A 23,108-nucleotide genomic window follows, 5' to 3' on the forward strand; every position below is an offset into this window, starting at 1 on the left:
AATATTGTTTACATCCCTATTTTTTCAAATAAGGAGCAACGTTGTAGTGAATAAAAAAATATAATAATTCTATTAAACTAAATTTTAATTTTTATTAGAATTTGCCACCTAATTTTAAGAAATTTAGGAAACGAATTAATTGGTTAACAAGAAACATCTACTAAACCAATAGATTAGTGGTAAGGGTTCAAGTGATTCTGAAGAGAATGTATTAGCACCCTGAAGAAACCTAGACCACCTAAACAAGAATCAAGTTCCTATTGAATTACCAGAAATAAAATGCAACACAATAATCAAATATTTATCATGGAAAACCTAGCTCATTGCTCAAATGAAGATAAACCATGACCTACACCTCGTAGGATTTCAAAAAATTTCACTAACATCAAAGAGAAACTTTAGATTATAATAATCGAATAAATTAACTCTAGTACCTGACATAAACAGTTCACTCAAATTGTTCAACGATTAACTACAATCGTTTTCTATACTCTCTAGGAAGTCAAACTATCTTCTTGATATGGCTCTCACAAACTCACTCTCTAAGAAGTAAAACTTGATTCTTGTTACAACGCCTCATAAAATCACTTCGAAACTTAAGGTAAGTGATCTTCTAAACTTTGTACTATAGTACAATTCGCGTACTTCCTTCATTGCTTGTGTGTTGGGAGTAATGGGGATGAGGTGAAGTGTTTATTGTCCACTTGATACATCTGAATAGATTAAAAAGCGTTGAAATGAAAAATTATATGTGATAAACATGATCACATGAATTGCGTTATTGTGACCCTTGTTGATTTATCGATAAAATGCTTGAAAGAATGAATGTCGACTTAAATTGTATGAATTGTTGTCTTTTGCATGTGGTGTGATATTGCTTGTGTGCATTGATTGTGAACACCGTGATGAAACATGTTATGATTTATGATCCAGGGGGTAATTGGTTGTGAATGTTGTGATGCCGAGGTCTTTGCCAGCAAGTGTTCTGTTGACGAGGTCATTTTCGGCAATTGTTTAAAAATTCTATTGGAAATGGTCCAGGTTAGTTATTTGATATATAGCTGATGGGGAATAATTTCAACTAGTGATTTGATATAACGACAAAGGGAATGGTTCCAGGTAGTGATATTGTGCTGATGGGAAATGGTCCCGGTAAGAGATTGGTAACTGTGACTTAATGCATTTGATGATTATGCGTGACTTGCTTATTACTTTATATTGGTGTACTTATTGCGTGTGACTGAACTACTTGACCTTGATAGTGACTTAATCAATATGTTTGATCATTGATTGTGAAAATTTAACTATGGATATCAGGCCTTGTGAGAAATGTATTGTAGAATTGCTAGGTTGGGTTGATTTCTGTGCAAGTTGTAGTTTGAGAAGTTTTGATTGGAGTGTAAGGGGTATTTGTTTTCTAGCTAGATTCCTTGTTGTTTAGATTGCTTGCTAGGTACCATGTTGTTGGTACTCACTTCTTTCATCTACAGTTGTGTAGGTTCCTAGCCCGAACCCGTGTGATCTTGTTCTTTTTCTCCTGATATTCGAGGGTCGTTGAAGGACTTGAGAGGAAGTTGTTTGTCATCCCGGTGGACCCTTTTTTCCTTTTTCCCTAAAGATTTTTTCTATTTGTGAAACAAAGATTAAGACTTGTATTTATTTCTTAAATTTCACACTTTATGTAATGTAGTGGCTTGTACATGTGACAACCAGGTTTTGGGGTATTGTTTAGAATGAATATGTTTTCTACCTTTGTCTTTTTCTTTCTCAATATTTCTGTATTTTTTCATTTTGTTGGGTTGAGGCTAACTTGTCTTGGTAGGAATAGACAACCGACATCACGTCTATTTTTGGGTCATGACAAATGGTATTGGAGCCCAGATTCATAGGTCTCATGTGTGTCCCAGCCAAGTCTAAGTAGATTATTAAGGATTAATACGAAGAAATTTGTACTTATATTCAAGAGGCTACATAGATTATTAGGGAACTTCCTTTTATTCAACCTTTCTTATGTGCATGGTTACCTTTGCTAGTGCCAAATTGCCACGTGTTGTTTTGGAAGATACCAAGGACCAAAGCTTATGTTTCCAGTGTTAAAGGAGAGATAGAGCCCAATTCGATTGTTGAGACCCTAGCTAGGGGTAGACGTAGGACCTACACTAGAGGTCACGCTCGTTGATTAGTAGAAAGCTACATGTCATAAGACGCAAGTGGGATTGGTGATGACTAGGTTCCTCGCATTTTTGGAGCTTCTTTGTTTCAGGAAACTTTGTTAAGGATGCTAGGTGTGTTAGAAAACCTTTCACAGGGTAGTGCGAAAGGTATGCCACAGGGTGATCAGACTAGGGTAGGGGTGCAGACCCTAGATTAGAAGAAAACTTTGGATACTCCTATTCATGTGGGCCAGCCACCAATGGTTCCTGCACAGGCTGTTGGTTCATAGATTACTCCCGAGGTTATTCTTACTATGACTGATCAACTGCCTTATGAGAGGTTTCAAAATATGAAACCACCCAGTTTTAGGGTGGTAATAGTGAAGATGATTATGAGTTTTTGACTTTGTTTCATGAAATGCTTGAGGAAGTGGGTATGGTGAATGATCATGGTGTTCAGTTTTTTGCATTCTAGCTTCGTGGTTACACCAGAGAGTGGTGGAGGGCTTTTGAGTGTTCTAGACCAGTTTAATCTCAACTGAAAAAGTAGGTTGTTCTCTAGTGCTTCCCATGACTACTTCATTCCTTGGAGTGTCAGAGAGAAAAGTCATCTCGGGTTTGAGAGCTTGACTCAGGGTAGTCTTTTTGTGACCTAGTATAAGGCCTATTTATGTGAGCTTTGTAGGCTTGCTACGACTATTGTTCTGGATGAGGCAGAGAGAATTTGTAAGTTTGTGAGAGGGTTGAATTTCTCCGACAGATCCTATGTGTTTAGGGAAGCTAAAGAAGGAGCTTCCTTCCAGTCCATTGTGAGCACCATCAAAGAGGTGGAGTTTATGGTATTAGAGGAGTTTGGGGAGGCCAAGAGGGCCCGTTCTTCTAGTCCATTTTCTAGTGCCTCATCTGGAGGTTAAGGTTTGCATAAAGGTAATAGTTCCTTTCATCATCGCAGAATGGTCCATGCTTCAATGCCAGCAGTTGAGAGTGGGCAGTCAGCCCAAGGATCTTATGGTTATGGCCGAGGTGGCCATGGTAGTTCGTTGAGCTCGTAGAAGCACTTATCTTTGTTGAGATATTCATTTACATGGTGGGATTCAGGTCATATGCTCCAACTAAGGATTCATTGCCTCCAACCAAGGGTCGAGGTAGATGTTAGACTAGTAGAGGTGGAAGGATTACTAGTATGGGTACTCCAGCTCTACAGGATGGAGGTAGAGGTTCTACTTAGACTTCTGATTCTGTGATCATAGGTATCTTTCCATTTTTGCAATCGACATGCGTCTGTATTATTTAATCTATGTTTTACTTTCTTATATGTGTCTACCTATTTTACTGTTAGGTTCCAATATGATGTTTGATTACATTTCTATACCTATTCAGGTTTATACACGAGTGGGTGAATCCTTAGTGGTGGATCGAGTGTATCGATCCTGTCTTGTTTCTTTGTCTAAGTATGATAATTGGGTAGACTTGATCACTTTTGGGATGGTACACTTTGACATTATCTTGCCTATGGATTGGCTCTCTCCACAACATGCAATTATTGACTGTTATACTAAGATTGTGACCTTATTGATGTCGGGTGTACCAAGAGTTGAGTGGAAGGGTGCTAGTTGTTCTTACCCTAGCAAAGTTATCTTCTTCCTTAGAGCTCAAACATTGGTTGATTGAGGGTATTTGTCCTACTTGGCTTTTATTTGAGATACTAGCATTGAGCCATCTCCCATGTATTCTGTGCCTGTGGTTCGAGAGTTTGTATATGTGTATCCTACAGATCTTTCATATGTTCCTTTAGATAAGGATATTGATTTTTCCATTGACTTGAAGGACCAGTTACAAGATTTGTTGAGTTAGGGGTTTAGTCGCCCTAGTGTTTCTCCATGAGGTGCTCCTGTATTTTCTGTGAGGAAGAATGATGTATACACGAAAATGTGTATTGATTATCGACAGTTAAACAAAGTCACTCTGAAGAACAAGTATTCTCTTCCTCATATTGATGATTTGTTTTATTAGTCTTAGGGTGCGTCTCTTTTTTCTATGATTGATTCGAGATCCGGCTATCATCAACCGATGATTAAAATATCAGATATCCCTAAGACACCTTCCAAGACTCATTATGGGCACTATGGGTTTTGTGTGATGTCTTTCGGTTTGTCTAACACCCATGTAGTTGATAAACAAGGTGTTTCTGAATTCCTTTGTAATAGTGTTCATTAACAATATCTTTGTGTACTCCAAGATTGTGACTATTGAACTATGGATATTGAGCCTTGTGAGCCTTGTAATGTTGAATTGCTAGGTTGGGCTGATTTCTGTGCGGGTTGTAGTTTGAGGAGGTTCGGTTGGAGTGCAGGAGGTATTTGTTTCTAGGTAGATGCCTTGTTTTCTTGTCTGCTTGTTGGGTACCGTGTTGTTGGAACTCACCCCTTTCTTCAACATTTGTGTGGGTTCCGAGCTCGGGCTCGTGTAATATTTTTCTTGTTCTCTTGATATTTGAGACTCATTGAAGGACTTTAGAGGTAGCTTATTGTCATCCTGGCGGACCCTCTTTTCATTTTTCCCAAAAGCTTTGTTTTATTTGAGAAACAAAGATTGAGGCTTTTATTTATTTATTAAATTTGGCACTTTATGCAATGTAGTGGCTTGTACACGTGCAACCAGGTTTTGGGTTATTGTTTAGAATGAATAAGTTTTCTGCCTTTTTCCTGTTTTTGCTTTATATTTCTGCATTTCTTTCTTTTTTTGGGTTGAGGCTGACTTGTCTTTGTGGAAATAGACCAGTTCCATCACGTCCATTTTTGGATCGTGACAAGATGCTCGAATCAGCATTTTGAGAGTTCTGTTGGATTCAGGGGATGATTTTAGGCCTAGATGAGGTTTTTTTTTGTGACGTCCTGATCTTGTGTTAGCCTTTTTAGGCGTTGAGATAGTTTCTTATGGTTTTCACGAATTTCGGGTCAAGAAAGCCTCAGATGTGTTTTGACGATTTCAATGAGTATGAAATGTCAAGTATAATTGATTTTCATATGTGGTTTGTGTGCACGAGGTTTCAAATGAATATCGAGGGTCCTTTTGATGTATTGTGTTTCACTATATTTGCTAGTTTGTGCAGGCCTCGCTTTTGCGAATGTCTGTCGCTTAAATGACCTTCATAGAAGAGATGATCCATTCGCTTAAGCGAGCTTTACAAAAGTGAAGGGGCTGCACTTTTGCGTAAGGTACATTCATTTTTTCAAACCTGGGTCGCTTTTGCGAAATTTGAGAGGGTTTTTAGTCTGGAAATTTTGTATTTAAGCCCCATTTTCCTATTTTGAGCTTGGCAAACCCTTGGAGAGAGTTTTTGAAAGGCTTTATTGTGCTATATCATTTGTGTAAGCTTGTGTGACCTTAAAACATAATTCCCTTTATTTATTTATGAATTCTAACTTTAGAATTGGGGATTTTGATTGGCAAATGGCAAAGATTTTTCAAGAACTTAAGTTCTAAATTAAAATGGAGATTGTGAAATGATATTTAAGTTATTGTTTCAGAATTATTTTCACTATTGAGTGCATAAGACATTGAGTAATGTTTTCAAATAAAGAACTTCGAATTGAAACCTTTATTTTGGGATTCTGTTTTGAGTTGATTGACCCATTTTTCAAAGTAATTAATGTATGTATTGTTGTTTTCGGAAATTTACTGTGAACACTTAATTGTTTTATATTGTGTGGCTTTAGACATTTGTCGAAAAGGGAAGACTCAATTCTTGGAGTGATTAATTGATTGATTTAAGGCAAGTGATCTCCTAACCTCTATTCTAGTAGAATTCGTATATTTCCTTCGTTGTTTGGTTGTTGATAGTAGTGGGGATTAGGAAATGGGTTGATTTTCCACTTCATAAATCTTAATGAATAAAAAGGGGTTGAAATGAAAAGGCTATGCGATGATCATGATAGTGTGAATTGTCTTATTGTGAACCTCATTGATTGAATGATGAAATGCTTGATAGTATGAGTGTGGACTTATATTGCACGAACTGTTGTCTCTTCTATGTGGTGTGACATTTCTTGTGTGCATTGCTTATTGAGCACCGTGCTGAGACATGTGATGGTTATGATTCCGAGGTCATTTTCTTTAAGTATTATGGTGATGAGGTTAGTTTTGACAAGTGTTTATTATGCCAAGGTCATTGTTGGCGTATGTTTATGATGCCGAGGTGATTTTCGGAAAGTATTATGATATCGAGGTCATTTCCGGCATGTATTATAAAGCTGATGGGAAATGGTTCCGGGTAGTAGTTGGTATAAAGCCAATGGAAAATAGTATCAACTAGTGATTTGATATAAACCGATAGGAAATGCTTCGTACTAGTGATATTGTGCCGATGGGAATTGGTTCCGGCGATAGATTGATTATTATGATTTGATGTATTTTGATGCTTCTGTGTGACTTACTTGTTAGTTGTGATTAATGCACTTGTTATGTGTGAATAATCTACTTGAGATTTGAAATTGACTTACTTGATTCATGCTGGTTATTGGATTGTGACTATTGGAATTTGAATACTGAGCCTTGTGAGTCGTGTATTGTAGAACTATTAGGTTGGGCTGATTTCTGTGCAGGTTGTAGTTTTAATAGGTTCGTTTTGGATGAAAGGGGTATTTGATTTCTAGCTAGCTGCTTTGTTTAGCAGGTTGCTTTTTGGGTACGGTGTTGTTGGTAAGTACCTATTGCTTCTACTCTTGTGTAGGTTCCGAGCTCAATATTTCTTTATTGCACTTCTTTTAACTTTCTGAGGCTTGTTGAGGGACTTGACATGTAGATGCTTGTCATCTCGGTGGGCTCTCTTTTTCCTTTTCATTATGTTTTGTTCCATTTGATAAACAGAGTCTGAGACTTGTAATTATTTCAATTCTACACTTTTGTATTAGAGACATGTGCACATGACAACCAGGTTTTGGGGGTATTAATACAATGAGTAAAAGTTTGGCCTAACCCTTCTGTAGCCACCTAAAGTTGACATCAATTTTCACTTAGACACCTTAAGTAGGCGTTATTCATTTTAAACACCTTAAGTATGGGGCCGTTGTGTCATATTGACACTTTTTTGACAACCAGCCAAATATATAAGATGTGTGTATTACACTCGCCGATGACATATCAATGTAGCGAATTAACTAATGACATGTGGCATATATATCAAAAATAATTATTAAAAAGAATATATTATGTATTGAAACCTATTTTAAATTTATTTAATTAATTAATTACTTTAAAAATTATCTTTCAAGAAAGAAGACAAAAGAGAAAAAAAAAATCTACTAACACATTTCTTTTTCTCCTCCACCATTTCCACATCTTCTCCTTCTTCTCTAACTTCTAACCACAATTACCTTGATGCCTTCTTCTTCAAATTTGAAGATTATCATTACTATCATCTCTTTCTTCAAATCTACCTATTATAACCAATTTGGGTCTTAAGCAAATACCCATAATCCAACTATCATACTATTTCCATCTCTTCAATCCTTCAAATTCATCCTCTCTTTTTTTTCAATCACCTTTACAATTGGAACTGCTCGTTTGAAAGTTTCAAAGTACCCGAAAAAATTATCCATGATAAAATCAGATCTATTTATGCATTTACTTGAAATGGGTTCATCAAAATAGAAAAAGTTAAAAGCTTTGAGAAGTAGCAAAAATTGAATCTGAAAAAAAAACTTAAATAGAGAGAGGTGAAAATAGACCAACAAACATTTGAAGGATTCGGCGAACTTTCTGACAATGGAACTATGAAAACAATTAGGTGAAGAAATTTGATATCATGAAGAAGATATATGCTCTAGACATATTTTGGTCCTTTCTTAAATTATTTTTATTGATATATATCATCAATTTAAATTTCCACATCAAGAAATGATAAAGAGAGGAGAAATTTGAATATACAATGGTGGCAAAGTGGTGGAGGAAGTGTGGGAAGGAGAGAGAAGGAAGAAGAAATAAAAAAATTAAAAAATTCATAAAAATTACGCCTTTCACGTGCTCAAAGTAAGTGTAGCACACATAATATGCCAACTCAGCAAAAATTATCAAAATGACATAATAGGACCCTATTTAAAGTTCCTAAAATGAACATTGTCCAGTTGAGGTATCTATGTGAAACTTGGTGCAAACTTTAGGGGACCATCGATGGATTTGGCCTAAATTTTTTTTTACTTTTATCTTGTTCTTGCTTTATCTTTCTGCATTTCATTTATTTCGTTGGGTTGAAAATGACTTGTCTTGGTAGGAATAGAAAAGTGTTGTCACATCTTATTTTGGGTCATGACATTAAGAGGTAACTCGTACACCATGTACAACATCCAAAAGTAAATGACATAAAAAAGCAATAAAGGCGACATGGTCCTCGAATTATGAGGACTCACTAAGTCTTTAAATCTAGAGATGTTCATTAGCCACGCACAGAGGGAGAGAATTCGTTAAACCCTACATTAGTGTAACAATGTCGGTACAAGTAGTGCTTAGTACATGGAATATACTAATTGTGATGGATAGGCATAAAATAGAAATCATGATCATAAGGGACATAATCGAAAACATGATACTCATGGCAAAGCTAAACATAGTAAAATCTTTAAAGAAGAATCATAATTATGAACATGTTCAATGCAACTTGAAATCTTAAAGGAAGCTTCACAAAAACATTTGAAAGTAACTTACTGGATTTTATGGGATATATACTATTAACCGACATAGACCACGTGAGCTATAATGTGAAATCCGGTATCTTGCTCCCACACCCAAAAGAGATGTTCTTACTTGCCAAGGAAAGGACCTTAACTTCTAGCTTAGGTGGATCCAGTACCTATGTCACTTAAGGAAACTTGCGGGGTCACATAGTTAGGAATAAGGAGATTGCTACTAGAGACCCAACCTCAACTAAAGGGAGAGCCTCCATCTCAATATCCTCACATGCTAAGTAAAATCCCAACGGAATTAGTCATTATCATAAACATAGCGTCATCCATGGAAAAATACAATTAAGTTACTAATCCAAGCTAAAAATATCATAGAATTGCTCATTAAATCTTTAATCATGTATGAGTGAGAAAATCTTTCACCAAACCATGATCTGATAATGTGATAAAAACTTTCACAATTGAACTGATGCCAATCTTAAAGCAACCTAGTCATATGTTCATAAAAACATCATTCATGGCTTCATTGTTGCTACATAAATTCATGCAAATTAAGGTTCATAGTCAAAAGCATGATCAATGCATCAGCTCATATTGATTTTGTTGAAAAACATGTAATTCAGTCTAAAATGACATAATTTGAGAAAAAGCTAGAAATTCAACCCATACAAACCAATGACGAATTGAATCAAAAGCTAACGAATTTAGGGAAATTGAATTGGAGAAGTTTTTGGGACTCAATGGGTGAATGGAACCCATTGATGAACTCCCTACATATCTAGATCTTGAAGACCTAAGCAATTGATGAGGAAACCTTGAAGACTTGAAGAACCCTAGAAATCCCTTGAGAGCTTTAGAGAATTGGGAAAGGTCAATTTGGTTGGAATTAGGGAATTAGGGGAATGCATTTCAAGTGGGTAGTTTTAGAACTTAAAACCTTATATAGATCTAGGAATTACGGTTAAAACAATATATCTAAGGCTTTAATACGGACATAAGAAAAGACTCAAATACCTTGTAATGTAACTGTTGGACCTAGTCTACGGAACCGACCCACGGTCCATAGAACTGCATATGGATCGTACTGGTAAACCGTAGACCAAGTACTGGAACCATAAAAATCATTCAATTTCGACATGAACTTTCTGCAGCCCATAGGACTTCCTACGATCCGTAGACCCAAACTGTAGAACTCAACTTTAACCCAAAATTTCACTAACTCTGGATCCTTTCTACGGGACCTTTCTACTGTCCGTAGAACATTCAACAGATCATCCAGATCAATCCCTGAATTATTTAGTGGGACTTGAAATTTCCCAAAACGTGACCCACTTCGTACGGATGCCCTCTACGGTCTGTATAAGCATGTACGACCTGTAGAATGGATCCGTAGAAAAAACAAGTAGCTAAATACGTGAAACCTTTCTTTTTTTAGAATTCAGAGGTGTTACAACATTTGATGACAACAAACAAATCAAAACATTCATTCAAGCAATGCTAATGTTCTAAAATAGACGTTACAACAAGGCACAACAAAGAGTTACAATACAACATCTACGTTTTTTTATCTGTTTTCAATTTAAACTTCTAAGTAAAAGATAGAGATCTACTTGAATCTATGTAGACAATTTCTTCTTTACGTGATGCACACGAAAGCTATGAGATCTTAGTGAAAAATTTTAATCTAGTGTCAAGAAGCTCCTAACCTAGAAACTTTTGATCGATTATCATTCTCTCAAACACCAGGAAGTTTTCTAAATAAGGTTGATAAACTGCATCTCAGACGTTATTGCTATAAAGTTTCCTACCTTAACTTCTCTAAGGTGAATAAATGCCATGTATGGAAAACTATTGAGTTCAAGGGATTCTTCCATATCACTATCATTTTTATCAGAAACCTATGACAGATAACAAGAAGTCAACTCGTAGATTACTAAGGATCCAAAAGGTACGACCAATAACAACTAAATAAGAAAGAAAAGAGTTAAAACACTACACACCTGCATTTTCAGCCATGGGAAGCTTTTTATCAAGCAAAGAACATTTGAGATTTTATATCATTCCACCAACAAAATGATAGGAAGTTATAATCGCTAGACAATGTTAAGATTAAAAGGAAGTCTTGTTGGTGCTTCATATCCTTCTTCAGCAAAGATCTAAGAAAAGTGATGATTTCAATTACAATGCACCTTTATTTTCTATCCAAATAGTTTGGGATTTCATTTTTTCTACTCTTCTATTGAGTTGACAAAATGAATAATAATTCCATTTAGATAGTTTTGAGATCATTTCAGTTTTATGCACCTAGTTCGGTGATCCCTTACTTCGTATCATTTCTTATTTTCTACAAATGTTGGGTGGTTTATGATGTCTTATAAGGAACAAAAGCATTGCCAAAGTTTAATTACTGACATTCTTCATTAGCAATCTTTCTCATACTATTATTGATGTCATTCTGATGCATTTGCCTTGTAAAGTTGTTGTGAGGACAAGTGTATTATCCAAGAAAAGGAAGCATCACTGGTGTAGACTTACAAAGTTGATGTTTGAAGAATCTCTTTGGTAAGCAAAAAGGATTTTACTCCACATAATTTTTTGTTACCTAAAAAGATATATCAAGTGTCAACTCTATAAGTCTATTACAATGATACATCCATATTTTTCAAAAGATTTTTATCCTCACAAAATCTTTAAGAGGTAAACACATCAAAATGAAATCAATTATATCATGAGGAAGGTTTCTAAGTATGTTAGGTGGTAAACTTTAACAATAATTTCTTCGATAAAAGGAATCATAACCTACCAAGCACATCTAGAATTATTATTCTCATTGTCAAATTGATTGAAGCACAAAGGAAATAGAATTCCTAAACTATCTAGATATGAAATAAAGGTTCATTGTACTGAAATCATCTACAATATCATATATATAAATATATTTATTAGATGGATAGTTTACTTTACTTGATATACTACGTATTACACAAAAGAATTAGTATGTGATGTTGATATCTAAAGAAGCAAATAAGTTAAAACAAATAAGTTAAACAAATCATTTTAACACATTATATAAGAAAACACAATTCAAATCATACTCAAGAAACTATCGAGTGTCAAAATAACGTAATTGACCACAAAAATTTGACAAACCCCAAACTATTTCATAAAATAGGTTGTCTACATCACACTTCGTAAAATTTAGCTTTTTTCCGGACTGTGCATTTTGTTTCAGATTTTCCTTTGTTTCGTAGAGCTCAACCCACAAAACAAAATAAATATTTTCAAGTAGTTCCAGTTCACTTGTTCTAAAATCTTTTCATTTTATGTAATAAAATAAATAACCATAAGAAGTTATTTCATTTTCTAGATTTAGAACATCAAATCAAAAGAAATTTGTAAATTCTAAGGATCCTATTGAACTTTAGTATAACACTAACCGATAAGGAAAAGTAATGATTTAAAAAAAAATGGTTAAGTAAATTTCGAAGACCTTTTATGATTGTTTTGATTTTAGGACACTTTTTGGATTCTTCAAGTCTTCAACCTTAATCTTGAATAAGCAATACAGATTTTAATTCTTTAGAGGAATTGAGAAAATGGTCATACACTATCATGAAAAGCAAACAGGTTCTATGTAGGTGTATCTTCAATGAATTTGCAAAACATTCGTCTACGGTCACAAACTAGCCAGATCATTGTCTCTTAGGGTGTGTAGACACATAATTTTTGACCGAACTTGATGTTTTACACATATTTTAGTGCTTAAATATTTTTATTTTTATCTTATTTTAATAAGATTATTTAAAAATATTTAATAACTACAAAAAAACAGAATCACATTCTAGGCAAAGTTTTATTTTTTAAAAGAAAATAAAATTTACAAAAAACATATATGTTTGTTTTGCTAGTATTTCTTAATTATATTTTTAGATTTTCTTATATTTTTATTAATTAAAAATAGTTAGCATATACTTTTATTATTATAGTTTTAAATATTCTTAATTTTTTGCACACTCCCTATTTATCCTAATTACTACTACCAAACCCTCCTATACTCATACCCCACTTCCTTAAACCTCTCATCCATAAACCTCCATCACACTTCCGACACAGAACAAATACAACACAACCATCCATTATATTGATCACACACAACACACTGCTCAGAGGAGGATTCTACTCCACTTTCCACATACAAAGACCCACTCACGCAAGAAAAAGAAAAAAACTACACTCCACTCACTACTACACCTATATACAAACACACACGCAGCAATACACACATACACATCATATATACTACTGGAAAGCACATTTATCCACAGTACTCAACTACATTATCCACTCCTCCTTTATACATTCACACAACCTCATACACAAAATTTTTAACAAAACACATCAAAAAATGGGGGAAAAAAATAGAGAAAAGGAAAAAAACGTACGGATGAAAAAAAAGATAGTTGAGTTCGAGGTTTGCTTCATATTTTCTAGTTCGTAATTTCAGATTATGGTCTTTTCTTTTCGTGAATTAATTTTCACAAGAGGTAACACTCAATTCTATTTTATTTTTCTTTTTATAATTTTATGTCATGATTGTGAGAGAATTGATTTCAATATATCGAAGTTATTAAGATTTCGTATGTGTTTAACTCATTAATATTATTAATGGTATAAGATTGGCATATATGTGAACGCGCTATCATTAAATTTAGAGCAAAATCGGTATGACATGTGCTTATTCCTTACATGCTTAAAAGTCTATTTGTCACTCTTTTCCCTTATTTAATTATCAAAAAAAAATTGTGTTTGTGTCTTACTAATTGAATGAATTCTATGTTTGATCATGTTTAGAAAAATGTTAAGTTATTTTAATGCTATAATATATGTGTTGCCTGGATTTGTTTGGTCCTAACAAAATAATAATATGAAAATTACAACCGGTTTACTAGCTACTGTGCGCATATATAGATGAATTATTATTACAATTATTATTATTATTATTATTAGTAGTAGTAGTAGTAGTATTATTATTATTACTATTTTTTTTTAAATAACAAGATATTGATATTATTATTTTAAAATAACGAGATATTGATAAATTTTGATTGAACAAATGTAGTTGGGAACCACTTAATTCATGTTCCAAAATTGATAAACTATTTTCGGTAGGCAAATTTAGATATATCTAAAAAAGATTGATTTCAATTAAAAATATGGTTGCACATTTTTTTGTTAAACACTTAAAAGAAATTCAAGGATGCGGTTACAAACCTTAAAAAAAAAATTTAATAACTAACTTTCATTAATTAAAATCAAGAGGTGTAAACAAAGATTATTAGGTGTGACACACTTGAGAGAATAAAGCAGTTATGCTTCTAAACTATTAAATGGCAAGCTCAAAAATGCGGTTACGCATCTAGGTTGAGACCAAATTAAAGTTCAACAATACAAATGCGAGTGAAACTGTAGCCTCTAAAAATACACCCAAAAATAATTTAACATAAGTATAAGTCAATAAAAGTTACCGTGCTAGAACCACGAGACTCGAGGAATGCCTAATGTTTTTCCCTCGGTCAACAAAATTCCTTACTCGAATATCTAGTTCATAGACCATCATAAAGAATCATTTCCTTTTGATCAGGGAACACCAAAACTCAATTCTATGTTGCGACTCGAAAAAAATAAAATAATCCCTATACAATATCATCACTTAAATTAGAAAAACCCTTCAGCAGTGAAAAAAAGGGGTGTGAAATGGTGTTCCTAAATAGACTAAAAGAGGAACTCTAAACTGATGTTACGATTCACTAGAACAATTTATAGAAAAGCAATAGCATGCAAATCAGATTGAGAAGAACAAAAGGGGCAAACTTTGAGACAAAATTGAGCAAGCGTTATATCTACACAAGCAAACATTAAATGCATATATATATATATACTACCGTAAAATCATGAACTCCCTAACTTGAATGCTAAATTACTATAATACCCCAAAACTTAAAATAGCCAATTTAGTATATACTCTTTATTTTATATAATATTTATTTATTTACTCTATATTATATTAAAATCTGACACCTTTTCACATTGATGGGTAGTGACTTTTCTGAAGGATTGTGACTTTTTTAATAGAGGTGTACTTTTTTAATTTTTTTTTATTTTTCTGAAGGGTTGTTACTTATCTGATAAGTGATAAGGTACCATAAGAACCTTTTCATACTATCATTGTTGTCTATAAATATAGGGGTTTTCTCACACTTTTAAACTATAACTTTTTTAGTTTTCTATTCTTCTTAAAACAAGGAAGATTGTGAGAGTTGTTCAATTATGCAATTGTAATATTAATTTTTTTGTGTAAATTAGATAGATCAACAAACATTGATGAAACAAGGAGAATGAAATAGCTCAACTTCAAATGAGAAGACTATCTCGAAAATTATTATGTACTAACTTTCATAGCAATAACTATACTTTTGCAATAACTTCTATTTGACAAGAAGTTCTATGATTTTTCGTTGCACAAACTACAACTAGGTGTTCAGGTTGTTTAAAGTCTCAAACTGGTTGAGAAACAGGTTTTGATCAAAATCTTGTTTGAAGAGTCCAAACTGGATTTAATAAGAACTTCCTTATTTCCAATTTATTTGTTGTACTTTTATTTTTATTCATTTTAATATAGAATACTCTTTTTTCTTGGGGGTGTGGGAGCATATTTAAGATCACAAAGTTAAAAGATATTTTCATATATTCTACATATAATCCTCAAATTAAAAGTCTTATTTATTTTTTAAACTTTCATGTAAAATTAAAATTTGACAACTCAATAGCTATCCTTTTTTTTTTTATCTATACTACCTTATAAGAAAGAACTACCTAACTTAAATGTTGAATTATTATTATATCCCCAACTTAAAACACCAAATTCAGTATATCTTTGAGATTTTATATTGTATTTTATTTATTTATTGATATAACATTATATTAATGACAGACACCTCTTCACATTTGAAGGGTTATGACATTTTCAAATAGTTATAAATTTTTAGATGAGTTGTGACATTTTCGAAGGGTTGTGAGTTTTCTATTAGGTTGCAAATTTTCCAAAGAGTTGTGAGTTTTTTGAAGGGTTATGATTTTTCTAAAGAGTTATGACTTTTCGATGAGTTGTGACTTTTATTTTGATTAGGCACAATAAGCAGTTTTTCATATACTACCTTTTGTTCGCTATTAAAAGAGGGGATTGATCAAATTTTCAAATGTCACACCCCGAGTCTACACCCTGGACGTAACTGGCACGCGAAAACCATTGTTGATTCCCAAGAGAACCCTTGGCCTGGTTCATTACTCCGCGGAAGACTTACTCATGCAATATGAAAACTCATGATGCAAAAGTAACTTTAAAAACTTACTTTAAACTCAACTTCAATAACAGTTTGAAAATAATTTAACAACTATTAGTTATATTGTAACGACATGATCCCGTCGCTATGGAAAGCCAATGTGGACAAAATTGGGGCCGAAAACTTTTTGGTAGTAACTTGAGAATTCCTAGCCTAGTCCAAATTTGGACAAAATCGAAGTCAGTGAGGTCTAGGGAGATTTGGTAATGAATGAGAGATCTAATTATGAATTTGATCACATTCATATTTAGCTAAGACGTTAAGGAACTTGTACGACTTTACAGAATCATTTTTGGGCGAGTAGAACTCCCGAAACTGATCTCAGCGTGAGAGGGTAGTTTCTGTGTGTCATGAGATGAAGGTGTGTTCTAAAATGGAGTTTGAATCTCTTTATTTGATTAACTATTTCCGTGTAAGCCGCTAGGGTGGGATTATTCCTGCCAGGGTGGGGCCGCTGTGGTGGGTTGGGTCCTGCTGTGGCGGGATAGTCGCGACTTAAGTAAGAAATAAACCCCAAAAACATCATTATTCTACAAATCTCATTTTTAAGAGTTAGGAGACGACCCCAGGCAATTTTTTGGCAGTTTTCCACAAAATTTGGTGCTAAAGGTAAGGTTTTTACTCTCTTAATCCATTTTTCAATTCGTAGAACTTAGATTCTTGGGTAATTATTATTGGGGAGAAGGTTTTAACCTGTAACTAATATTGGAAAAAGCCCTAGCTGAACCTTAGGATCATGGGTTTTGTTTAGGGTTATTGGGTTTGTTATAATCTGATTAATTAGACCTTTGATTGTTGATCCTTGAGTATATTAACTGTTTGTAGACCTAGAACAAGCGGGAAGAATCCGAAAAAGGAAGATTCAAGTGTCTTAAGGGATTCAAGCTTGGATTCGAGGTAGGTGATGGTTGTTGTTTCATGTTGGTGTGATGCATGTTAGTATTAACTTCATTATAATGCATGTATGTATGCGAATGTTGCATTATTGATCACACTAATCATAAATGAGTATGAATGGATGATTGTATGTCATGAATCAACAGTTAATTCTATAATTATGAGAATGTACATTGTTATTGTGATTGTTGCTTGTTAAATGGATCGGGTGTTACGTTCCAACATACTAGCTTGGATGGGTTCCACGTTTTGGTGCATATATGGGATCAAGTGTCACGTCTGGCACACTAACTTGGATCGGGTACCACATACTGGTACACTAATAGTTTGTGTACGGGTTCTATGAGAGGACTATTGAATTGAGTTTCGTGAGAGGACCATTGAATTATGTTGGGTATTTACTTGTGATGATTACGCTCATATCTAATGGTGATTGTGGATTAAAGATTTTTTGTTGTTCTGAAATGATAACCAATGTATATTATTGAGAACGTGGAGTGCTACATTCATCCTGAAAGGATGACTAATATTGTATATCTTTGGTATATATGTGTTTAATAAGTTGTGACTCCTTATATATGTTGTGCTTACTGGAATAGCCATGTGATCCTGCCAGTACACTGTGGTTGTGTACTAATACTGCATTTGCTCGTTCTTTGTTGAGTACAAGGCATCTTCAAATGGCTATTGATAGACCTCAGTTAGGAGATCAGTGATTGAGACCATATTCAAGGGTGAGCTAGTTCTTCCAGGCTACCATGGATCCTTCAGTTTCGTTTAGTCCATTCTTTTGGACTCAGACTGTTTAAATAGGCTTGCTTATGTTAGTTCGGGGTTGTACCCTTTTTTCTTAGACTTGTTGCACTTTAGATGTTTTGGTACAATGACTTTCAGGTTCTAAGGGTTAAGACTTCCGCATTAGTTTGGTTAAGTTATTTGTTTAAAGCTTTGTAGTTTATGGAAACTCTGTATTTCTTTTGGTCATTTAAACCTACTTCTGTATCTTTAAATGCATAGTTTTTGGTTTAAGTTGTTTAGTTTGGGTTGTAGTAATGGTTCTCCCATTGGAGGGTTAGTGTGGGTGCTAATCACGACGGTCTGGGTTGTGACAAACTTGGTATCAGAACCCTAGGTTCGTTGATTTCATTTTACCAAAATGAGTCTAGTAGAGTCTCACAGAACGGTACGAAGACGTCTATACTTTTCTTTTAGAGGCTATATGACTTTAGGAAAACCTCACTTCTTTCTACTCATTCGTGCTATGACTTGAATCCAATTGGTATCTGGGTGATACAAATTGGTATCTTTCCTCCTTCACTTTATGGTCCGAACTAGAGCAACTAAAGTGGAAACACATCACTAGCAAGAGAGGATGTGTATAGACTACCGACAATTCAATAGGGTCACCATTCAGAACAATTATCCATTGCCTTGGATAGATGATCTTTAGACTAGTTGCAGGGTGCATTAGTTTGCTCTAAGATTGATCTAAGGTTTGGCTATCATTAGTTAAAGAATAGGCCTGCGGATATACCAAAAATGGCATTTAGGACCCGATATGGGCAGCATGAGTTTCTAGTTATGTCATTTGAGTTGACAAATGCGCCTGCAGCTTTCATGAGTTTGATGAATGGTGTGTTCAAACCATTTCTTGGTTCGTTTGTTATAGTATTTATTGATGACATTTTGGTTTATTTGAAAAGTGATGAAGGGCATGTCGACCATCCTCGTAATATTTTGTGTGTTCTTGGGAAACAACAGTAGTATGCAAAATTTTCTAAGTGTGAATTTTGGTTGACTTCGGTTGCCTTTTTGGGGAATGTAGTGTTAAGGGAAGGAGTAATGGTAGATCCCCAAAAGATTGAAGCAGTCAGGAAATAGGTCAGACCTAGTTCTGTAACTGAAATTAAGAATTTTGTAGGGATCACTAGCTACTATCATCGCTTGTGAAGGGATTAAGGTTAGATTTGCCGATTCAAGTTTATATGTGACAACATTCAGGAAGTTTTGATAAGAGACGATTAGATAATGAACACCATTACTATGGAAAATGCATTTAGTATTGTTGTTATAACTTGTATGGGTTGTTTAGCGAATGATGAAATTAAGTTATGCCAATTGAGGTTAGAAGCTATACTACGATTTCCTGGATTGATGGTATATAAAATAGTGTCATGATATGACTACTACAATAGCAACAATGCTTACTTGGTTAAGTTATTAAGTGTGTTACAATTGTGGAGAACCTTGACATATGAGGAAAAAACCAGCAAGGCCGTAGAGGCCGGGGAACAGGTAGAGGAGCAGTGCAGCCAGGCAAGGAGGTTGCCCGTCCAGAATATAAGGCTCAATTTTATGCCTTTCCAGGTAAGACAGAGGTTGAGGCGTTAGATGTAGTGACCACATGTACTATTCTTAACTGTGACCGGATGGCTAATGTTTGTTTGAATCCGGGTTCTACTTGTTCATATGTGTTAGTTTAGTTTACCTTTAGATTTGATGAGGTTTGTGACGTACTTGATGCCGCATCTATGTTTCCACCCAATTGGAGAGTCTGTCATAGTCACCCATGTGTATCGTGTTTGTCTTATGTGTTTATGGTTTTTCAGACTTGGGTTCATTCGGTTATGCTGGATATGAATGACTTGATATAATCTTAGGCATAAATTGGTTGTACCCCTATTATATCGGGCTTAATTATAATACTAAGTTGGTAACTCTAGAGATCCTGGGTAGGGAAAGGTTATAGTGGGAAGGGATGTATAAGCCTAAGCCAGCTAAGATCATATATTTTCTGTTGGCTAGGAAACTGGTGGGCTAGGGTTGTTTGGCTTCTTAGCTCATATTCGAGATGTTGGGGTTGAGTCTCCCTCTATTGAGTCTATTTCTCTAGTGTCATCATTTAGAGAACTGTTTCCTACTGACTCGTCTGGTATGCCTCCAGATAGAGATATATATTTCTGCATTGACTTGGAAACTAGAACTCACCCATCCCTATTCCTTCTTATCGCATGGCTCCGGTAGAATTTACAGGGCTTAAGGCTCAAATCCAGGAGCTTCTTTATAAAGGTTTCATCCGTCCTAGTGCTTCCTTATGGGGTGCTCCTGTGTGGATTGATACTGGAATGACAAGCTTATGGATAAGGAAAGTTCTATTGAGTTTACTTGGGTGAAGGAAATTGAAGTATTTTAGTAAGAAAGTGTGTATAAAATTGGGTTAGTCCTTTGAATTTGATGAGTTTACCTGAGTTTGAGACGTGGAGTTGATGAAAAGGTTGACTTCGAAGTAATAGTCAAGGTTGACTGAGCGTAATGGTGATAAAAGTTCATGATGGACTGTGACAGGATGCAACTATGTAATAAAATTGTTGGTTAAACAAATTTTTGTACAGTAATTACGACTTGCGAGTATCTAAGGTTTTCTAATATTTGATGAGTAATGTGATTGTATGGAATGTTTTAAGAGATGGTGGGACCCACTCGAATATAATTTAAAAGATCTAGAGTCATGATGAAGAAAAAATAGTGGGATGTAGTACAACCTTTAGAGAGAGGCGAGAGCAAGAATATTTTTTTTTATTGCAAAGGCTAAAGAGGTATTTTCAGAGGGGTGGATAATTGGGTTCAGAGACGCATGATTTCATTCATTTTGTTGTGGCTATGGTAATAGTGGCACGGGTCTATTAGATTGGTTAAAAACTATTGAAAAAGACTTGAGAAAGGAGTGTACAAACATTAGCTCGAGTGTGATGACAAGTGCTTTGGTTTTGTTTTTGAGTTTAATAATGAGTACGATGGAATTTTTAGTGAAAGATATTGTAAGATCGATGGAGATGCGATCAATGATCATCGAAGATCCATGAATTCATAAAAATCTTCAAGGTACAAGCTAATGTTGATAGATAAGGAGATTGTGCTATGCGGTTGAATTTGAAATTCATATTTTTCATTATATGATTACATTCATGGTGATATATTTTGTCAAGATATGAATTTTCAATGTGGGAAACAATCAATTGTATCCGGTATTAAGCATTTGAAAGGACTTACACCTGGGTTGAGTCAAAAATATTATTATTGTTGATTGTTAAGTACCTAAGAAATGTTTTAATTTAAAAGTGTGGGTTTATAGTAACGTAAATTGTCGGGTGTTCATAATGGTTGTTAGTATTGAGAGTGTGAACTTCAGTGGAATGATGTGAAAAGTATGTGGAGTCTACTCAATGGAAAGGATCGGCATTGTCTCTTCAGAGGAAAACCTTTAGTTTTATTCCGTAAAATTCTTATGTTACCGTCTATTTCGTTTCGTACACGGTGGTGAGTATGTTTCACTAGCTATGATCCCGTGTGCTTTCACTTTTGTGGGTGGATCCCTAGTGGTGGATCAGGGGTACTAATCTTGCGATGTTATCTTGGTTGAGTGGGATGATTGGGAAGAGTTGGTTATTAGATGACATATTTGGCATTGTCTTGAGTTGTTAAAATATTTTAGTGGTTCTATATGTACCACCTTTCTTATGAGAATTCATAGAAGAGCTACCATGTGTAATTATGGTTGTCCGACAATCTTAGTATTCATCTTGTCATCGAAGTCATGTAACGATTATGTATGGTTGAATGTGGGGTCATTGGGTCCAATTCTACTCTTCTTAAGGGCAATCTACAATCATAATCATTAAATCTAGCATTTCTATAGTGTTGTTAGGGGGTTTGTATGCTTGGACATACCCCTCAATGAGTATGAGATGTCTAAAGACCATTTTTTCGTAACTTAAGCTCATGGAAATTTATGTTGGGAGATAGAGATGTTGATAAGAACTATGATTGTTGAGTATTATGAGTGTGAATTGGTTGGTTCATGTTCACTTCTAATTGTAGCGAGTATTGAATTAGAATTTTATCATGTTATGTGCTAAAGGATTCTTCTGAATGATTGTGTCAAGGTCCTTGATAAATGTTGCAGACGTGTGTACGATCAACTTTGGTAGTTGTTGGGAATTGATTATGTTGTTGGTTGAGTTTACATACAACAATATTTATCACTCAATTATTGAGATGACTTCATTGAGGCATTTTATAGGAGGACGTGTAGGTTTCAATTGGTTATTTTGAGGCTGGAGATGTGAAACCCTTAGGCAGTCGATTTGGTGAAAAATGTTCAAGATAAGGTGAGAAGCATCCAAGCTAAGCTTCTAGCAGTGAAGAGTCGACATAAAAAGTTTGTTGATCATAAGGTGAGGGATATGTCCTTTCAAGATGGTGAACAAGTTCTTCTAAAGGTGTCAACCATAAAGGGGGTAATGAGATTCGGTAAGAAGGAAATGCGATACAAATAACCCCAGCTATTCGACGATTAAGATACTACTCTACTCTTGTTTTATCCCTTTCTCCTATTTTGTCACTTGGGGATGAGTGATGGATAAATTGGTATCTATTGTAATAACTTGATCCTGTAGTTATGGAAAGCCAATGGGGAAAGAATTGGGGCCGGAAAACTTTTTGGTATTAACTTGAGAATTCCTAACCTAGTCCAGATTTGGATGAAAATGGAGTCAGTGAGGTCTAGGGAGATCTAGTAATGAATGAGAGATCTAATTATGAATTTGATCACATGAATAGATATAGAAGACATTAAGGAACCCGTAAGACTTTATGGAATCTAATTTGGGCGAGTAGAACTCCCGAAACTGATCTTAGCATGAGAGGGTAGTTTCTGAGTGTCATTGGATTAAGGTGTGTTGTGAAATGGGGGTTTGAAACTCTTAATTCGACTCACTGTTTCCGTGCAAGCCGCTAGGGTGGGAATATTCCCGCCAGGGCGGGCCGCTGTAGCGGGTTGGGTCCCGCTGTGGCGGGACAGTCGCGACTTAAGTTGAAAATAAACCTCAAAAAATCATTATTCTTCAAACTTCGTTCTTAAGAGTTAGGAAATGACCCCAGGCGATTTATTGGTAGTTTTCCATGAAATTTGGTGCTAA

Source organism: Solanum stenotomum, chromosome 9, assembly GCF_019186545.1.
Source record: "Solanum stenotomum isolate F172 chromosome 9, ASM1918654v1, whole genome shotgun sequence".
In the NCBI taxonomy this organism is placed as follows: Eukaryota; Viridiplantae; Streptophyta; class Magnoliopsida; order Solanales; family Solanaceae; genus Solanum; species Solanum stenotomum.